Source organism: Lepus europaeus, chromosome 7 (genome assembly GCF_033115175.1).
Source record: "Lepus europaeus isolate LE1 chromosome 7, mLepTim1.pri, whole genome shotgun sequence".
Lineage (NCBI taxonomy): Eukaryota > Metazoa > Chordata > Mammalia > Lagomorpha > Leporidae > Lepus > Lepus europaeus.
The window spans coordinates 131,012,597-131,031,528 of record NC_084833.1 but is presented as its reverse complement, the minus strand read 5'-3'; the positions used below and the strand labels follow the sequence as shown (position 1 = coordinate 131,031,528).

At 38.0% G+C, this 18,932-nt stretch overlaps 1 pseudogene; it reads right to left on the bottom strand.

The window, feature by feature from the left end:
- Window positions 1-18,932, bottom strand: part of LOC133764039 (NIF3-like protein 1) — a 75,517-nt pseudogene that overhangs the window by 2,111 nt on the left and 54,474 nt on the right.

Sequence of the window (18,932 nt, the reverse complement as noted above, 5' to 3'; positions counted from 1 at the left end):
ACAAACAAAAGATGTTTTAGGATGTTTTACTTCATTATTTAAGTTGGATACTGTTAGGAAATTCTAGATTATTTTGTGGATAAATTGTAATTTCTTTTCACAAGTGTATTTGAGTAGAAACGCAAGATTTTATAATCAATTATTTTTGTTTAAAACATAGGCTTATGTATGTTTTGTATTAAAATAAAAGCAGCTGAGAAGAATCTTAACTTAAAAGCATCAAGTCTTCAGGCATCTCTACAGATCTTTTTCATTCTCTAAGACATGAAGTCAGACTGCTGATGCAGAAAATACCAATTCACCTTAAGCTTCAATGTATAAAAGAAAGCATTTGGGAAACCAACATTATTAATATTAAGTCTGAAAGCATTTCTACCTCTTGACTGAATGACTTTTCCTTCTGTCAACTTTAAACTCTAATGAATAAAAATTGTGTTTTGAACATAATTTTCTCAGGTCAATCTAATACTTTAGGGCACTTGTATTTGTTTTGTAAGTCTTAAGGAAAACAAAAAGGTTATCTCTAATCTTTTATTAGATTTAGAATTTTACAGCAAAGTAATACAATCTGTTTGTCCAAATATTATGGCTTTTAAAAATTCTCTTCATGTATGTAAATTAATAAAGCTTATTCCAATATTTATTTTCTGTATTTTCATTTGCTGAAGCAGGGTTCAAATGGTGTTTTTAGGATCTTGCCAACATCAGCCCTATGTACACATAAATTACGAGAGCCATTAAATGGACAATAAAAACTGGTTGAGGCTACTGATGAATGCTTCAAAAGGAATCAGATACACACAGATTTTATTGTCATATTCAACTCAACTGAAGTCTTTCTTAAAATTGTACTCTTGATAGGCTGAAGACAGAGTAATGGAGTTAGTTCTTTACGCCAAAGATACATGGATCTGTTATACAAAGGCTTCATTCTCTGTTAGCCATCAGTAACTTGAGGGCTTTCTGTAGATTCTGATAGCAGTGCTTACATCTTCATATTGCAAAGCACTGCCAGCATATTTGCAGTATTTCTGAGCTCTCAAAAAGTCCTCCGGGGTGAGGTGGGTATCACCTTGGGAAACTGTACTGAAAAGTGCTGGATTAATGGCTGGAATAGTCAATAGAGTAGGTTGGATAGTATTCCTTGGTACACCCATGCTATGAGGCACTTTCGCTGGTGTATTGGCTGGGACATGTGCACCAAGAGGACTCTGTATTCAACTATAGCTATCTGATGGCATGCTGCCTGGGTCAAATGCTGAAGATGATGATGGCTGAGGTGTGCTGAGTAGGCAGAGATGCTACTACAGCATCTCAGTATCTTCCTCAATTGCAATAGGGCCTGCTGGAGGAGTCTCCTCATTATTTAAGCAATTATGGAAATATGTTGCCTTCCAGTTTGTATACTTTCTGTGTTTCACATTTTTATCAGTGTTATGTCAAACATGGTTATGACATCTATTAAAAGACTTGCAGTATAGAAGAACTTGATCATTTAAAAAACCATCAACCCCAAAGCCATCCAACCACCTTTACTAGGTCCATTCTGGCCACTGGATTTACTAATCAATTTTAAGAGATGTTCTTTAGGAATTAAAATGATGCTGGCTTCATAGAAAGAATTTGGAAGGATTCCATCTTTTCCGATTGTTCTGAATAGTTTGAGAATAATTGGAGTTAGTTCTTCTCTAAATGTCTGGTAGAACTCAGCAGTGAATCCATCTGGTCCTGGGCTTTTCTTTGTTGGGAGGGCCTTTATTACTGTTTCAATTTCTGTCTCAGTTATGGATCTGTTTAGGTTTTCTATATTTTCATCGTTCAATTTAGGTAGGTTGCATGTGTCCAAGAATCTGTCCAATTCTGAGAGATTTCCCTGTTTGCTGGCATACAAGTCCTTGTAATACTTTCTGATGATTCTTTTTATTTCTGTGGTGTCTGTTGTTACATTTCCATTTTCATCTCTGATTTTATTGATTTGGGTGTTTTCTCTTCTTTTTTTTTAGTTAGTTGGGCCAGTGGGATGTCAATTTTGTTTATTTTTTCAAAAAACCAGCTCCTCGTTTGACTGATTTTTTGTAATGTTTTTTTTTTTTTGGATTCAATCCTGTTGATTTCTTCTTTGATTTTAATTATTTCTCTTCTCCTACTGGTTTGGGTTTGATTTGCTGCAGATTTTCTAGATCCTTGAGATGACTTGAAAACTCATCTATTTGGTGCCCTTCCAATTTCTTGATGTAGGCACCTATTGATATAAACTTTCCTCTTAAAACTGCTTTTGTTGTATCCCATAGGTTTTGGTATGTTGTGCTGTTATCCTCATTTACTTCCAGAAAATTTTTGATTTCTCTTTTAATTTCTTCTATGACCCATTGTTCATTCAGGAGCATGTTGTTCAATCTCCGTGTGTTTGCATATGGTCTAGGGATTCCCGAGTTGCTAATTTCCAATTTCATTCCTTTGTGGTCTGAGAAGCTGCATGGTATGATTCTAATTCTTTTGAATTTGCGGAGACTTGCTTTATGGCCTAGTATGTGGTCAATCCTAGAGAAGGTTCCATGTACTGCTGAGAAGAATGTAAATACTTTATGTGTAGGATGAAAAGTTCTGTATATATCTGTTAGATCCATTTGGGCTATAGTGTCATTTCAATCTACTGTCTCCTTGTTGATATTCTGTCCTGTTGATCTATCTCTGGAGTGGAGTATTGAAGTCCCCCAGAACTATTGTATTGGTGTCTAAGTCTCTCTTTAAGTCCCTTAACAAGTCTTTTAAATAATCTGGTGCCCTGTAATTAGGTGCATATACATTGATAATCATTATATCTTCCTGTTGAATGGATCCCTTAATCATTATATAGTGCCCCGCTTTGTCTCTCCTAACAGTTTTTGTGGTAAAGATACAGCATTAAAAGAGAATTACAGAACAATATCCCTGATGAATATAGATGCAAAAATACTCAATAAAATTCTGGCCAATAGAATGCAACAACACATCAGAAAGATCTTCCACCCAGACCAAGTGGGATTTATCCCTGGTATGCAGGGATAGTTCAACGTTCGTAAAACAATCAACATGATACACCACATTAACAGACTGCAGAAGAAAAACCATAAAATTCTCTCAATAGACGAGGGAAAGCATTTGATAAAATACAATACCCTTTCATGATGAAAACTCTAAGCAAGCTGGTATGGAAGGAACATTCCTGAATACAATCAAAGCAATATATGAAAAACCCACGGCCAACATCCTATTGAATGGGGAAAAGTTGGAAGCATTTGCACTGAGATCTGGTACCAGAAGGGATGCCCACTCTCACCACTGCTATTCAATATAGTTCTGGAAGTTTTAGCCAGAGCTATTAGGCAAGAAAAAGATATTAAAGGGATACAAATTGGGAAGGAAGAACTCAAACTATCCTTCTTTGCAGATGATATGATTCTTTATTTAGGGGACCCAAAGAACTGTACTAGGAGACTATTGGAACTCATCGAAGAGTTTGGCAAAGTAGCAGGATATGAAATCAATGCACAAAAATCAACAGCCTTTGTATACACAGGAAATGCCATGACTGAGGAAGAACTTCTAAGATCAATCCCATTCAAAATAGCTACAAAAACAATCAAATACCTTAGAATAAACTTAACCAAGGACGTTAAAGATCTGTACGATGAAAACTACAAAACCTTACAAAAAGAAATAGAAGAGGATACCAAAAAATGGAGAAATCTTCCATGCTCATGCATTGGAAGAATCAATATCATCAAAATGTCTATTCTCCTAAAAGCAATTTATACATTCAATGCATTACCAATCAAAATACCAAAGACATTCTTCTCAGATCTGGAGAAAATGATGCTGAAATTCATATGGAGACACTGTAGACCTTGAGTAGCCAAAGCAATCTTGTACAACAAAAACAAAGCCGGAGGCATCACAATACCAGAATTCAGGACATACTACAGGGCAGTTGTTATCAAAACAGCATGGTACTGGTACAGAAACAGAAATCAATCCAAACATCTACATCCAACTCATATTTGATCAAAGATCCAAAACTAATCCCTGGAATAAGGAGAGTCTATTCAATAAATGGTGCTGGGAAAATTGGATTTCCACATGCAGAAGCTTGAAGCAAGTTTCCTACCTTTCGCCTTAAACAAAAATTCACTCAACATGGATTAAAGACATAAAACTACGACCCAAAACCATCAAATTATTAGAGAGCATTGGAGAAACCCTGCAAGATATAGGTACAGGCAAAGACTACTTGGAAAAGACCCCAGAAGCACAGGCAGTCAAAACCAAAATTAACATTTGGGATATCATCAAATTGAGAAGTTTCTGTACTTCAAAGAAACAGTCAGGAAAGTGAAGAGGCAACTGACAGAACGGGAAAAAACGTTTGCAAACTATGCTACAGATAAAGGGTTGATAACCAGAATCTACAAAGAAATCAAGAAAATCCACAACAACAAAACAAACAACCCACTTAAGAGATGGGCCAAGGACCTCAATAGACATTTTTGAAAGAGGAAATCCAAATGGCCAACAGACACATGAAAAAATGTTCAAGATCACTAGCAAACAGAGAAATGCAAATCAAAACCACAATGAGGTTTCACCTCACCCCCGTGAGAATGGCTCACATTCAGAAATCTACCAACAACAGATGCTGGAGAGGATGTGGGGAAAAAGGGACACTAACCCACTGTTGGTGGGCATGCAAACTGGTTAAGCTACTATGGAAGTCAGTCTGGAGATTCCTCAGAAACCTGAACATAACCCTACCATACAACCCAGCCATCCCACTCTTTGGAATTTACCCAAAGGAAATTAATTTCCCAAACAAAAATCCCATCTGCACATTAATGTTTATTGCAGCTCAATTCACAATAGCTAAGACCTGGAACCAACCCAAATGCCCATCAACAGTAGACTGGATAAAGAAATTATGGGACATGTACTCCATAGAATACTATACAACAGTAAGAAACAATTAAACCCGGTCATTTGCAACAAGAAGGAAGAATCTGGAAAACATCATGCTGAGTGAATTAAGCCAGTACCAAAGAGACAAATATCATTTGTTTTCCCTGATCGGTGACAACTGAGCACCAAAGGGGAAACCTGTTGAAGCAAATGGACACTATAAAAAATAATGACCTGATCAGCTCTTGTCCTAACTGTTGATGTACAATGTAAATCTTTATCTTTTTTAGTATTTGTTGTTGGTGTTGTTGTTGTTGTTGTTCTAGTACTAGTGGTTGAACTCTGTAATTAACACACAATTATTCTTAGGTGTTTAAAGTTTAACTGAAAAGTGATCCCTGTTAAATATAAGAGTTGGAATAAGAGAGGGAGGAGATGTACAATTTGGGACCTGCTCAATCGGACTTGCCCCAAATGGTGGAGTTAGAAATGTGCCAGGGAATTCCAATACAATCCCATCAAGGTGGTATGTACCAATGCCATCTCACTAGTCCCAGTGATCAGTTTCAGTTCAAAATTGATCACACTGATAGATCTAAGAGTCAAAGGGATCATACAAACAAGACGAGTGTCTGCTAATACCAACAGATAGAATCAAACAGGGAGAGAATGATCCAACATGGGAAGCAGGATACACAGCAGACTCATAGAATGGCAGACGTCCTAAACAACACTCTGGCCTCAGAATCAGCCCTTAAGGCATTCAGATCAGGCTGAAGAGCCCATGGTGAGTATTGTAGGCATGGAAAGCCAAGACACCATGGAAAAGAAAAAAAGAAGACCTAAATGAAAGATCTCTGTGAGGGAGTTCCCAGTGGAAAGAACAGGGCCATCAAAGATGGAGGTACCTTTCTCCAAAGGGAGGTAAGAACTTCCACTTTGACCATGACCCTGTCGGAATAAGATCAAAGTCGGCGTACTTTAAAGGCTTCCATAGCGTTGGCCACTCATGACTAGAGCCTAGGGAGATTACTGATGCCATAAACAAGGGTGTCAAATTGTTAAGTCAGCAACAGGAGTCACTGTGTACTTACATCTCATGTGGGATCTGTCCTTAATATGTTGTCTAATGTGAAGTGATGCTATAACTAGTACTGAAACAGTATTTTTACACTTTGTGTAGGTGCAAACTGATGAAATTTTTACTAATTATATAGAGAATCTATCTTCTGTATTTAAAGAGAATTGGAAATGAAAAAACAAACAAACCTGGTGTTAAATTGAAAATGGCATAGAAAATTATGACCCTATCGGAATAAGATCAAAGTCAGCAAACTCTAAAGGCTTCCATAGCCCTGGCAACTCATGACTAGAGCCTAGGGAGATTACCGACGCCATGAACAGGAGTGTCAAATTGTTAAGTCAGCAACAGGAGTCACTGTGTACTTACACCCCATGTGTGATCTGTCCTTAATGTGTTGTCTAACGTACAGTGATGCTATAACTAGTACTGAAACAGTATTTTTACACTTTGTGTTTCTGTGTGGGTACAAACTGATGAGGTTTTTACTAACTATATACTGAATTGATCTTCTGTATATAAAGAGAATTGGAAATGAAAAAAAAAAACAACCTGGTGTTAAATTGGAAGTGGCATAGAAAATTAATTAATTTTAAAAAAAATATTATGTAGGATCTCTGTCTTTAATGTGCTGTACACTGTTATTTAATGCTATAACTAGTACTCCAACGGTAGTTTTTTCACTTTGTGTTGCTATATGGGGGCAAACTGTTGAAATCTTTACCTAATATATACTAAACTGATCTTCTATATATAAAGAGAATTGAAAATGAATCTTGATATGAATGGAAGGGGAGAGGGAGCGGGAAAGGGGAGGGTTGCGGGCAGGAGGGAAGTTATGGGAGGAGGGAAGCCATTGTAACCCATAAGCTGTACTTTGGAAATTTATATTCATTAAATAAAAGTTTAATAAATGAAAAAAAATCCTAGATATATTGTTAGACCTACAGTCAGGCTATGAGTTATAGGAAACACAATTAAAGAGGTTGGCACTTCAAAAATAAAGGTAGTTTTAAAACAAAACAAAACAAAACAAAATATCATGTAGTATCTCTGTCTTTAATGTGCTGTACACTGTTATTTAATGCTATAACTACTACTCCAACAGTATTTTTTCACTTTGTGTTGCTATATGGGGGCAAACTGTTAAAATCTTTACCTAATATATACTAAACTGATCTTCTGTATATAAAGAGAATTGAAAATGAGTTTTGATGTGAATGGAAGGGGAGAGGGAGTGGGAAAGGGGAGGGTTGTGGGTGGGAGGAAGTTATGGGAGGGGGAAGCCATTGTAACCCATAAGCTGTACTTGGAAATTTATACTCATTAAATAAAAGTTTAATAAAAAAAGAGATGTTCTTTAAATTTCCTGCAGAATGAGATGATTTGCTGAATGGTGCTATAATGTATAGAAGGTCTCTGAAAACACTATATAAATCACACAAAGGAAATGGGATGGGTCCTCATCAGATGACTACTGTGATGATTCTAGGAGTGGACCCTAGCTCGAGCTAGAATAACAAACCTCTTTGCTTTTGCATCATTGAAGTCTCTCATTAGGATAATTGAGTCCCATCCAAGTCTGGTCTAACAGTTGTTGTTGTTGTTAAGATTTATTTATTTGAAAGGCAGAGTTACAGAAAGGCAGAGAGACAGAGAGAGAGTCGGCCTCCGCCATCCGCTAATTCACTCCCCAAATGGCTGCAATGACTGGAGCTGTGCTGATCTAAAGCCAGGAGCCAGGAGATTCTTTCAGGTCTCCCACATGGTGCAGGGGCCCAAGGACTTGGGCCATCTTTCTACTGCTTTCCAAGGCCAGAGCAGAGAGCTGGGTCAGAAGTGAAGCAGCTGGGACTTGAACTGGAGCACATATGGGATGTCAGCACTGAAGGCCAGGGCTTTAACCTGCTGCACCATAGTGCCAGCCCCCGAACTATTTCTTAAGAGCTTCTAACTGACCCATTAACTTTGATAAAAATTTATGACACTCAGTTTTATTATCAATCTTCATTCTAGTTTGCATGGCATATAAATGACCTCTTTGGTGAAATACATAATGATCAAATAATGGCTGCCAGCAACCTCTCAGATCAATTCTTAAGCAACTATTCAGTAATTGGCCACAACAGAGTCCTGTTTGTCATGCTCCTGAACCATCAGGTGATGCTGAATGTTCTTAAACTGTGGGGAGAGTGGGGGCACTGGAGCAATCTCTGCCATATCCACTCTAGCATACACCATTTCCTCAAGCCTATACTTTTTTCAAGTACATATCCTTGTATTCACAGAAAAAGTTTAAGCCAGACTATTGTAAAAATAATTCAATGGTTGTAGATATCTGCTCATACAACATTAAAAATCGTTCAATAAAATACTCTGTGATTTAAAAAATGATTTATTTATTTATTTATTTATTTGAATTACAGATTTACAGAAAGAGAGAGATATCTGCTGGTCCACTCCCCAAATGACCACAATGGCCAAGGCAGGGCTAGATTGAAGCCAGGAGCCAGGAACTTCATCCAGGTCTGCCACAAGGGTTCAGGGATCCAAGCATGTGAGCCATCCTCCACTGCTTTCTCAGGCTCATTAGCAGAAAGCTGGATCAAAAGTGGAGCAGTCAGGACTCAAACCAGCACTCATATGGGATGCCAGTACTGCAGGCAGTGGCTTAACCCACTAAGCCTCAGTGCCTGCCCCAAAATGATTTTTGGTTTCTGTATGATAGCCATACTAACTAGGGTGAGGAGAAATCTCATTGTGGTGGCTATTAGCATTTCCCTGATGGCTAGTCATCCTGAACATTTTTCCATGTGTCTGTTGGCCATTTGAATTTCTTCCTTGGAGAAATGCTTATTAAAACTGCCTGTTCCCCTCTTCCAGGCCAGCTCTCTGCTGTGGCCCGGGAAGGCAGTGGAGGATGGCCCAAGTCTCTGGGCCCTGCACCCACATGTGAGACCAGAAGAAGCACTTGGCTCCTGCCTTTGGATCAGCAAGATACGCTGGCTGCAGTGGCCATCGGAGGGTGAACCAATGGCAAAAAGGAAGAATTTTCTCTCTCTCTCTCTCTCTCACTATCCACTCTACCTGTCAAAAAAAACCTGCCTTTTAATATAATAGGAAAAATGGCTATTGCCCATTTCTTGAACTGGATTGTTTGTTTTGTTGTTGAATTTGTTGAGCTCAGTAGAGATTTTGGAGATTTTTACAAATAGTTTGTGAGTATTTCCTTCCATTCTGTCAGTTGCTTGCTTTGTTGCAGTTCAGAAGCTTCTTAGCTTGATATAATCTCCTTTGACTATTTTTCCTTTTATTGTCTGTGCTTCATGGAGTCTTTTTCCAAAAGTCTTTGGCTATGACAATGTCTTGCACAGTTTCCCTGATAGTTTCCCCTAGATTTAGATGATTGATCCAATTACAGTTAGTTTTTGTACAAGTTGCAAAGTGGGAATCTTGTTTCCTACTACATTGTGAAGAACAAATTTTCCCAGCACTATTTTTGAAGAGATTGTCCTTTCTCCAGAGATTGCTTTATATTTTTTGTCACAAACCAACTGGTTTTAGATGTGCGGATTAATTTTCAGAGGTTCTATTTCATTTCATAGGTCTACATGTCTTTTGGCATGCCAATAACAAGCTGTTTTGATTATAACTGCCCTGTAGTAGATCTTGAATTTTGGAAATGTGTTGCCTCCAGCTTTGGTTTTATTAAGATTGCCATGGCAATTTTGTGTATATAGTGGTTATGGATTTTTGTGTGTTGACTTTAAATCTTACAACTTTACCAAACTCTCATGAGTTTCAATAATTTCTTGGTGGAGTCTTTTGGTTTTCCAATATATAGGATCATGTCATCTACAAACAGGATATTGGGCTTTCTCCTTTCTAATTTTTTTTAATTTCTTTTGCTTGAATTATTGCTTTGGCTAAAACTGTTAGTAGTGATGGAGAGCAACTTTGGTTTCAGATCCTAATGAAATGCTTCCAAGATTTCCCATTCAATATAATGGTGGTTGAAGATTTCTCATATATTGCCTTGATTGTGATAAGGAACGTTCCTTCTATACCCAACTTGCTTAAGGTTTTTATAATGAAAGCTTGTTTTTTATCAAATACTTTCTCTTCAGCTATTGAGATCATCATGTGGTTTTTATTCTTTAGTTTTCAAGTGTCACATATCACATTTATTGATTTGCATATGATGAACCATCCCTGCATACAAGGGGTACATTCCACTTGGTCCAGGTAAATTATCTTTATGATCTGTTATTGGACTTTATTAGCTAGTATTTTGTTGAGAATTTTTGCATCTGTGCTTATCAGAGATATTGTTCTTTAATTCTCTTTCTCTATTGTATCATTTTCTGGTTTAGAAAATAAGGTTACACTGACCAAATAGAAGGACTTTGGGAATACTCTTCTCTTTCAATTGTTTTGAATAGCTTAAGAAGAATTGGAATTGGTTCTGTTTTGAAAGTCTGGTAGAATTTCGCAGTGAAGCTATCTGGTCTTGGGCTTTTCTTTGTTTGGAGGGTTTTTGTTACTGATTCAATCTCTGTCTTGGTTTTTGGTTTGTTTAGCTTTTCTGTATGTTTTCACGACTCAATTTTGTTATCTAGCATGTGTCTTGATTTCTTCTAGGTTTTCTAATTTGTTGGCCATTGCATGTGATGCCCACATTCTATGTTGCAGTACCAATCTAAGTTTTCAGTGCTCCACTTCCAAACCAGTTTCCTGCTTAATATTTGTGGGAATCACGGGGTAGCGGCTCAAATTCTTCAGTTCCTTTCACCTATGTGCAAGATCTACTACTTATTAGGGGTTCTGAGACCCTGGTCCAGCGACAGCTGTCGCAGACATTTAGAGAGTGAACCAACATATGGAAGACCTCTCTGCCTCTCTTTCCCCACCCACTTTCTGTGTGTCTCTCTGCCCTTTTTAAAATCATTTTAAAAGTTATTTACTTCTTTATTTGAAAGTCACGGTACAGAGAGAGAGAGAGAGAGAAAGAGAGACCTTCAATTATTTGGTTCACTCCCCTGGTGGCTCCAATGGCCAGTGTTGGGCCAGGTTGAAACCACTAGCTTCTTCTGAGTCACCCATGGGGGTGGCAGGAGCCCAAGTACTTGGGACATCTTCCACTCTTTATCAGACCATTAGCATGAAACTAAATCAGAAGTGGAACAAGTGGGACTTGAACCGGTGCCTATATGGGATGCCAGTATAACAGATGGCAGCTTTGCATACTGCAGCACAACACCAGCCCTTTCTCTACCTTTCAAATAAACAAATCTTTTAAAAAGAAACAAAAATGTCCTTAAGATAGTAAAAGTCATCATGATTGAGCACTGAGGAATCTATTGAAATGATTTACATTTTAAAAGATTTATATATATATATTTGAAAGGCAGCGTTAGAGTGAGAAATGGAGAGATTGATCTTCCTTCTGGTTTGTTCTCCTCCAAAATGGCTACAATGACTAGGGCTTAACCAATCTGATCTCATAAGATAGGAGCTTCTTCCAGATATCACATGAGTTCAGGGGCCCAAGCATTTGGGCAAGCCTTTGCTGCTTTCCCAGACACATTAGCAGGGAGCTGGGTAAGTTTGGAGCATCAATATCTATGACATCTTCCTGCAGTATAAGAATATAGAACACATCTGGCACAATTAATGTCCTATTGATGGGTGGGCCAAGTATAACAGCTTCCAACTCTCAAGATTTGGTCTAGATGGGTTCTGAGAAATTGTGTTATAATAGATATTAATTCATAATTCTTGGATTAAGCTTTTGTTAGCAGATAATGGCTGTGACTACTTTGGGTCTCTGGATTGTCACCAGTGAAGGCCTCCAGATTAACAGGAATGAGATAAACAGCAGAATGGTGTCCAGCTGAACTTAAATGGTTTTTCTTTTTTATTGTTAGAATAGTGACCTCCTGCAGTACCCTGGCATCTGGACATAGACAGTAGACATTGGAAGCCATCCCCTTTCCTAAATGGAGTATGCCAAGTTTTGGGTCCATCATTTATTAAGAAGGCCGTAGTAGCCATTCTCACATTTCACTGTTATATATCCATGGCCAAAGTCCTACTAGACAACAAGGTTTGGAGCATCACAGGCTCCAGGTGTGTAGATGACTGTTTTTCCAGTATACCACAGTTAGCCATCTAATTTAATTTTACTGGCACATAGCAAGGTTCCAAGAGAGGTTATTTCTTGCATCACAGATATCATAGATGATCCAAAGAATTTAGAAGGCATATGAGCTCCACGAGTGAAGAAGTCACTGAGAGCACTAATGATAGTGCTACAGAATTTAATTTGACTGATTTTAGCACTTTTCATTGGAAGGGGGGGCCATATAAGCTGGGCTGATTTGTAGCATCCATGACAATTTTTTAAATGAGGCATCCATTTCACCAAAACCCAGGAAGGACTAAAAGGTATTAGCATTGTATGTTCTTCACAAGTGTGTCAAATAGTCTCATTCAGGGAGGAAGTCATCAATGTGATATATTCTTCTGCTCCTGATAATAGCTGGGTGCAGTTAAATTCTTTGCAAAAATTATGCTTGATGGCAAAGTGAATGAAATGCTCATGTATACTCCATAAAAAGTGTCTTTTCTTTTTTAAACTTTTATTTAATGAATATAAATTTCCAAAGTACAGCTTATGGATTACAATGGTTCCCCCCTCCCATAACTTCCCTCCCACCCACAACCCTCCCCTTACCCACTCTCTCTCCCCTTCCATTCACATCAAGATTCATTTTCAATTCTCTTTATATACAGAAAATCAGTTGAGTATATATAAAGTAAAGATTTCAACAGTTTTCCCCCACACAGCAACACAAAGTGAAAAAATACTGTTGGAGTACTAGTTATAGCATTAAATAAGAGTGTACAGCACATTAAAGACAGAGATCCAACATGATATTATTTTTAAAATTGATTAATTTTGTATGCAATTTCCAATTTAACACCAGGTTTTTTTAGTCAAAGTGGAAGTTCTCTCCTCCCTTCAGAGAAAGGTACCTCCTTCTTTGATGGCCCCGTTCTTTCCACTGGGATCATACTCACTGAGATCCTTCATTTAGGGCTTCTTCTTTTTTTTTTGCCAGAGTGTCTTGCCTTTCCATGCCTAAAATACTCTCATGGACTCTTCAGCCCGATCTGAATGCCTTAAGGGCTGATTCTGAGGCCAGAGTGCTATTTAGGACATCTGACATTCTATGAGTCTGCTGTGTATCCTGCTTCCCATGTTGGATCATTTTTTTCCCTTTATGATTCTATCAGTCATTATTAGCAGACACTAGTATTGTTTTGTGATCCCTTTGACTCTTAGACCTGTCAGTGTGATCAATTGTGAACTGAAGATGATCACTTGGACTAGTGAGATGGCATTGGTACATGCCACCTTGATGGGATTGTATTGGAATCCCCTGGCATGTTTCTAACTCCACCACTTGGGACAAGTCTGATTGAGCATGTCCCAAATTGTACATCTCCTCCCTCTCTTATTCCCACTCTTAAATTTAACAGGGATCACTTTTCAGTTAAATTTAAACACCTAAGAATAATTGTGTGTTAATTACAGAGTTCAACCACTAGTACTAGAACAAAAAAATACTAAAAAGGATAAAGATTTACATTGTACATCAACAGTTAGGACAAGAGCTGATCAGGTCATTATTTCTTATAGTGTCCATTTCACTTCAAAAGATTTCCTTTTTGGTTCTCAGTTAGTTGTCGCCGATCAGGGAAAACATATGATATTTGTCTCTTTGGTACTGACTTAATTCACTCAGCATGATGTTTTCCAGATTCCTCCATCTTGTTGCAAATGACTGGATTTCATTGTTTTTGACTGCTGTATAGTATTCTATAGAGTACATGTCCCATAATTTCTTTATCCAGTCTACTGTTGATGGGCATTTGGGTTGGTTCCGGGTCTTAGCTATTGTGAATTGAGCTGCAATAAACATTAATGTGCAGATGGCTTTTTTATTAGCCAAATTAATTTCCTTTGGGTAAATTCCAAGGAGTGGGATGGCTGGGTTGTATGGTAGGGTTATGTTCAGGTTTCTGAGGAATCTCCAGACTGACTTCCATAGTGGCTTAACCAGTTTGCATTCCCACCAACAGTGGGTTAGTGTCCCTTTCTCCCCACATCCACTCCAGCAACTATCGTTGGTGGATTTCTTAATGTGAGCAATTCTTTTTTTTTTTTGACAGGCAGAGTGGATAGTGAGAGAGAGACACAGAGAGAAAGGTCTTCCTTTTTGCTGTTGGTTCACCCTCCAATGGCCACTACAGCCAGCGCATTGTGCCGATCCAAAGCCAGGAGTAAGGTGCTTCTCCTGGTATCCCATGCGGGTGCAGGGCCCATGGACTTGGGCCATCCTCCACTGTCTTCCCAGACCACAGCAGAGAGCTGGCCTGGAAAAGGGGCAACCGGGATAGAATCCGGCACCCCAACCGGGACTAGAACCCAGTGTGCCGGCACCATAAGGCAGAGGATTAGCCTGTTAAGCCACGGCACCGCCACATGAATGTGAGCCATTCTAACCAGGGTGAGGTGAAACCTCATTGTGGTTTTGATTTGCATTTCCCTGATTGCTAGTCATCCTGAACATTTTTTCATGTGTCTGTTGGCCATTTGGATTTCCTCTTTCAAAAATGTCTATTGAGGTCCTTGGCCCATCTCTTAAGGGGGTTGTTTATTTTGATGTTGTGGAGTTTCTTAATTTCTTTGTAGATTCTGGTTATCAACCCTTTATCTGTAGCATAGTTTGCAAACTTTTTTTCCCATTCTGTTGGTTGCCTCTTCACTTTCCTGACTGTTTCTTTGGAAGTACAGAAACTTCTCAATTTGATGCAATCCCAAATGTTAATTTTGGCTTTGACTACCTGTGCTCCTGGGGTATTATCCAAGAAGTCTTTGCCAGTACCTATATCTTGCAGGGTTTCTCCAATGCTCTCTAATAATTTGATGGGTCATAGATTTAAGTCTTTAATCCATGTTGAGTGAATTTTTGTGTAAGGTGAAAGGCAGGGATCTTGCTTCATGATTCTACATGTGGAAATCCAGTTTTCCCAGCACCATTTATTAAATAGACTGTCCTTATTCCAGGGATTGTTTTCAGATCCTTGATCAAATATGAGTTGGCTGTAGATGTTTGGATTGATTTCTGGTGTTTCTAATCTGTTCCATTCCTCTATCCATCTGTTTTTGTAACAAGTACCATGCTGTTTTGATAACTACTGCCCAGTGGTATGTACTGAAATCTGGTATTGTGATGCCTCCAGCTTTGTTTTTGTTGTTCAAGATTGCTTTAGCTATTCAAGGCCTCCTGTGTCTCCATATGAATTTCAGCATCATTTTTTCCAGATCTGAGAAGCATGTCTTTGGTATTTTGATTGGTATTGCATTGAATCTGTAAATTGCTTTTGGGAGAATGGACATTTTGATGTTATTGATTCTTCCAATCCGTGAGCATGGAAGATTTCTCCATTTTTTGGTATCCTCTTCTATTTCTTTCTTTAAGGTTTTGTAATTTTCATTGTAGAGATCTTTAATGTCCTTGGTTAAGTATATTCCAAGGTATTTGATTATTTGTGTAGCTATTGTGAATGGGATTGATCTTAGAAGTGTCTTTTCAAAGTGAAGGCAAACTAGACTGAGGAGCTGTTGGAAAAACTTTGAACAAAACACATTTGCTACTTTTGTAATAATTGAGACAGGTCATTTATCTGTTAAAAGGCATCAGATATGTTAATATTAGATATAAAATGTGGTGTACATAACCGATGGCATACAGCATTAAGATTTTAATAATCTGCCATTAGATGCCATTTACTTTTTCCAGATTCAACAGGTAAAATTGGGCTGCCAAGTGGGAAATATCTGGAATAATCACCTTTTTCAAATTAAGTTTAATGTAATAAATTTTAATGCATGAAGACATTGAGTTTCCTTTTATATGTCATCTTAATTATTTTAGTTTGGGACCTGTGGTTTGTTCTTTTCCCTAGTTAAGTTGTAGCTTAAAATTTTTATTTTAATAATTACTTGCTGTGTTAGGCCATCTCTCCCATCTGTGGGATTTTTTGAGTACATCTGACTATTGGAAATTTAGGTAATAATATAGTTAAAATGAGCTGTACCAAATAAATTATTTGTATCTTCTGATACATATTTTGGAACTTTTATAAAATGGTATTGAGTACCCTGTTTAAATTTAGGGGGATCCCCTGGGTAAGACTGTTATTTGAGTCTCATTACTGATTACACCTACGAAACTCTGTGAATACGTGCATATAGAACCTGGAAAAGTTGATGTCTTAAGCTGAAGAGACATAAGAATCAATGTCTTTTTATCTTTTTTAATTATATAACTTACAAATAAATTTTAGATGTCTAAAATGATGAATTATGTACTTTTCAGTAATTTATACCTATATACAACTATAATTTGTATATTATACATTTTCCTTCTTTAGATTTTTAAGATTTATTAAGGCTGGCACTGTGGTGTGGGCAGAGACCCACACGCTTAAGCCGTCTTTTGCTGCTATTTTCCCAGGTTCAATAGCAAGGAGCTGGATCAGGAGTGGAGAGATTGGGACACACACTGGCACAAATATGGGATGCCATTTCCATCTAGTAAAACTTGATCAGATAACACTGGTTGTTTCTATTAGTGACATTTCTATTAGTGATAAGTAGCTCAAGCTTGACCTCAAATTTAGTCCTTGTAGGATCCTGAATTAGTTTCAGTCTGTGAATATCACTCTCTTTATATCTTAGGGACTATATTTTTCATTATTGAATCAATAAAATCAAGTGTTAGAGCTCCTATTTCTAAGTGCTTGAAATTATAAATGATGGTCAGAAGGTTTATTTAGGGTTGGCGCTGTGGCTCACTTGGTTAATCCTCCACCTCTGGCGCTAGCATCCCATATGTGCACCGGTTTCTAGTCCCAGTTGCTCCTCTTCCAGTCCAGCTCTCTGATGTGGCCTGGGAGGGCAGTGGTGGATGGTCCAAGTGCTTGGGCCCCTGCACCTGCATGGGAGACCAGGAAGAAGCACTTGGCTTCTGGCTTCGGATCGACACAGTGCTGGCCATAGCAGCCATTTGGGGAGTGAACCAATGGAAAAAAGACCCTTCTGTCTCTCATTGTCTATGACTCTACTTGTGAAATAAAAAAAGGTGTATTTAAAACCAGTGAGAGAAAATGAGTTGTAAAAGATCAACAACAATTGAGTGTTGTGTGCTGCCTTCCCGCTTTCTTCTCAGAAATCCCCACAGAGTTTTCAACCATAATTCTAAAATCAGTAACTCCTGCTATGTGTGGCTACCACTATAGGAAGCAATAATTTTTAGAAAGGACAAAGGAATCCACTATTTCATGGTACTATTCTTATTTGATGCCTACATCTTCATTTTCTGTTTACATTGTATGATGCTGGGAACTAAGTAATAATTTTCTTCGGGGTCTGAGATGAAGTTATTTAAGATAGAGGTTCAGGACTGAGGTCCCTCAATTTGTAGAATGAAGTCACTGATAGGCAATTACCAGATCAGTGATGATATAGACAATTGAATAGCATAATTCATACACTATACATAGAAAAAATGACCAATAGCTGTAGACCAACAGTCAATGGCTCATGAGATCATCAGTCAAATCCTCAAGAGTTTTACTATAATTTCACACCAATTCTCATTTAGACAAGAAGAGGAGTAAAAGAGGAGCTCCATGACACCCCAATATTTCTCTCTTTGCCTAATTTGTAGCAGAAACTGCAACTTAAGTGCATTTTTTTAAAATATAGCTTTGTTAAAAATATACAGATAAGTGGATTGATGCATAGGTGAATTTTAGGATGTTTTGGGTAAAGAATTACTAGATAGTGCAGTTTTACATATTCACAAAGATTTTGCAAGGCATTTACCCTGTTTTTCAGCCATATTAATCCACCAAATTATTACTATTTTTCTGTGAATTATGATCCACAAATTGTTTTAGTAGGAAAGATCAAGCATCAGTTTAAAGGATTAAAATGATTTATTCAGGGATATTATTTTCTTCTTTAAACACTAAAGCTAAAAAGAATCCTTGGAGGTTTTTTTTTCTAAAAATCTGTAGAAGTATTTGAGGTTTTATAACCACAGTTTAATTATGAGAATTTAAAAAATAATAATATATTTAATAACAATTTCCAAAAATTCTATCCACATTTTAATTTCTCCACTGATAGTATGTTTCTTTTTTTTTTTTTGACAGGCAGTTAGACTGTGATAGAGTGAGAGAGAGACTGAGAGAAAGGTCTTCCTTTTTCCATTGGTTCACACCCCAAGTGGCTGCCACAGCTGGCATGCTGCACTGGTCCAAAGCCTGGAGCCAGTTTCTTCCTCCTGGTCTCCCATGCGGGTGCAGGGCCCAAGGACCTGGGCCATCTTCCACTGCACTCCCGGGCCACAGAAGAGAGCTGGACTGGAAGAGGAGCAACTGGGACAGAATCTAGCACCCCAACCAGGACTAGAACCCAGGGTGCTGCTGCTGCAGGTGGAGGATTAGCCAAGCAAGCCATGGTGCTGGCCAACTTATAGTATGTTTCTTTTAAATGTATTTGCCAAGCCAGGAATTAATGAGGAATTGGAATATTATGTGAGCACTTCATGTGGTCAGACAAGTTTTATGTATCCCCGCTGTATCCTAAGAGGTGGATTTTCCAGCAAAATTCTTCCTAATGGAGGTGTGCACTGTTTTACAGGGAAAGTAGCTTCATCAGCCTGTGATGTCAACAGGGAAAGATCATGGAAAGTCTCCTTTGTTTTCCTTCTCAGCATATGCCATTGCAACCATTCCCACCATCTTTAGAGAATTTCTAGTCCTGAATCTGCCCTCA